Source organism: Carassius auratus, unplaced genomic scaffold (assembly GCF_003368295.1).
Source record: "Carassius auratus strain Wakin unplaced genomic scaffold, ASM336829v1 scaf_tig00043240, whole genome shotgun sequence".
Taxonomy (NCBI): Eukaryota; Metazoa; Chordata; class Actinopteri; order Cypriniformes; family Cyprinidae; genus Carassius; species Carassius auratus.
In genome coordinates, this window is record NW_020526768.1 from 27,501 (window position 1) to 30,000 (window position 2,500).

A 2,500-nucleotide genomic window follows, 5' to 3' on the forward strand; every position below is an offset into this window, starting at 1 on the left:
AAAAAATAGAGTCAATGCCCGATCTCTGAATCTTAGCAGGTTTAGGTCTGGTTAGCACTTTGATGAGAGACTGCCTGGGAATACCAGGTGCTTTAATCTCTTTGGAAAATTTCACGATATTATAATAATCTTTCATTTAAAAAAAAAAAAAAAAAAAAGAGTCAATGCCCGATCTCTGAATCTTAGCAGGTTTAGGTATGGTTAGCACTTTGATGAGAGACTGCCTAGGGAATACCAGGTGCTTAAGCTTTTGGGTTTTCCTTTCCTACTTATATAATGTACTGGCGATTAGATTGGCTGGTCTTTAAATAGCCCTCTCTTTGCTGCTGTCTTCGCTTACGGCCATACCAACCTGGCTATGCCCGATCTAGTCTGATCTCGAAGCTAAGCAGGTTTGGGCCTGGTTAGTACTTGGATGGGAGACCGCCTGGGAATACCAGGTGCTGTAAGCTTTTTGGACATTTTTCACTTAGTATATAATAATTTTGCCAAAAAATAGAGTCAATGCCCGATCTCTGAATCTAGCAGGTTTAGGTATGGTTAGCACTTTGATGAGAGACTGCCTAGGAATACCAGGTGCTTTAAGCTTTTGGGTTTTCTTTCTTACTTATATAATGTACTGGCGATTAGATTGGCTGGTCTTTAAATAGCCCTCTCTTTGCTGCTGTCTTCGCTTACGGCCATACCAACCTGGCTATGCCCGATCTCGTCTGATCTCGGAAGCTAAGCAGGTTTGGGCCTGGTTAGTACTTGGATGGGAGACCGCCTGGGAATACCAGGTGCTGTAAGCTTTTTGGACATTTTTCACTTAGTATATAATAATTTGCCAAAAATAGAGTCAATGCCCGATCTCTGAATATTAACAGGTTTGGGCCTGGTTAGTACATGGATGGGAGACTGCCTGGGAATACCAGGTGCTGTAAGCTTTTTGGACATTTTTCACTTAGTATATAATAATTTTGCCAAAAAATAGAGTCAATGCCCGATCTCTGAACCTTAGCAGGTTTAGGTCTGGTTAGCACTTTGATGAGAGACTGCCTGGGAATACCAGGTGCTTTAATCTCTTTGGAAAATTTCACGAATTATATAATAATCTTTCATTTAAAAAAAAAAAAAAAAAAAAAGAGTCAATGCCCGATCTCTGAATCTTAGCAGGTTTAGGTATGGTTAGCACTTTGATGAGAGACTGCCTAGGAATACCAGGTGCTTTAAGCTTTTGGGTTTTCTTTCCTACTTATATAATGTACTGGCGATTAGATTGGCTTGTCTTTAAATAGCCCTCTCTTTTCTGCTGTCTTCGCTTACGGCCATACCAACCTGGCTATGCCCGATCTCGTCTGATCTCGGAAGCTAAGCAGGTTTGGGCCTGGTTAGTACTTGGATGGGAGACCGCCTGGGAATACCAGGTGCTGTAAGCTTTTGGACATTTTTCACTTAGTATATAATAATTTTGCCAAAAAATAGAGTCAATGCCCGATCTCTGAATATTAGCAGGTTTGGTCCTGGTTAGTACATGGATGGGAGACTGCCTGGGAATACCAGGTGCTTTAATCTGTTTGAAAAATTTCACGAATTATATAATAATCTTTCATTAAAAAAAAAAAAAAAAAAAAAATAGAGTCAATGCCCGATCTCTGAATATTAACAGGTTGGGCCTGGTTAGTACATGGATGGGAGACTGCCTGGGAATACCAGGTGCTGTAAGCTTTTTGGACATTTTTCACTTAGTATATAATAATTTTGCCAAAAAATAGAGTCAATGCCCGATCTCTGAATATTAACAAGTTTGGGCCTGGTTAGTACATGGATGGGAGACTGCCTGGGAATACCAGGTGCTGTAAGCTTTTGGACATTTTTCACTTAGTATATAATAATTTTGCCAAAAAATAGAGTCAATGCCCGATCTCTGAATCTTAGCAGGTTTAGGTATGGTTAGCACTTTGATGAGAGACTGCCTAGGAATACCAGGTGCTTTAAGCTTTTGGGTTTTCTTTCTTACTTATATAATGTACTGGCGATTAGATTGGCTGGTCTTTAAATAGCCCTCTCTTTGCTGCTGTCTTCGCTTACGGCCATACCAACCTGGCTATGCCCGATCTCGTCTGATCTCGGAAGCTAAGCAGGTTTGGGCCTGGTTAGTACTTGGATGGGAGACCGCCTGGGAATACCAGGTGCTGTAAGCTTTTTGGACATTTTTCACTTAGTATATAATAATTTTGCCAAAAAATAGAGTCAATGCCCGATCTCTGAATATTAACAGGTTTGGGCCTGGTTAGTACATGGATGGGAGACTGCCTGGGAATACCAGGTGCTGTAAGCTTTTTGGACATTTTTCACTTAGTATATAATAATTTTGCCAAAAAATAGAGTCAATGCCCGATCTCTGAATCTTAGCAGGTTTAGGTCTGGTTAGCACTTTGATGAGAGACTGCCTGGGAATACCAGGTGCTTTAATCTCTTTGGAAAATTTCACGAATTATATAATAATCTTTCATTTAAA

At 40.3% G+C, this 2,500-nt stretch overlaps 4 non-coding genes across 4 annotated transcripts; all 4 read left to right on the top strand.

Moving 5' to 3' along the window:
- Positions 1–334: 334 nt before the first annotated feature.
- Positions 335–452, top strand: LOC113086396 (5S ribosomal RNA). The gene has a single exon (XR_003284812.1). It is a non-coding gene; the product is annotated as a 5S ribosomal RNA (ribosomal RNA).
- Positions 453–672: 220 nt separating this feature from the next.
- Positions 673–791, top strand: LOC113086414 (5S ribosomal RNA). The gene has a single exon (XR_003284825.1). It is a non-coding gene; the product is annotated as a 5S ribosomal RNA (ribosomal RNA).
- Positions 792–1,299: 508 nt separating this feature from the next.
- Positions 1,300–1,418, top strand: LOC113086415 (5S ribosomal RNA). Its single transcript, XR_003284826.1, has one exon. It is a non-coding gene; the product is annotated as a 5S ribosomal RNA (ribosomal RNA).
- A 646-nt stretch (positions 1,419–2,064) lies between these two features.
- Positions 2,065–2,183, top strand: LOC113086416 (5S ribosomal RNA). Its single transcript, XR_003284827.1, has one exon. It is a non-coding gene; the product is annotated as a 5S ribosomal RNA (ribosomal RNA).
- The last annotated feature ends 317 nt before the right edge of the window (positions 2,184–2,500 follow it).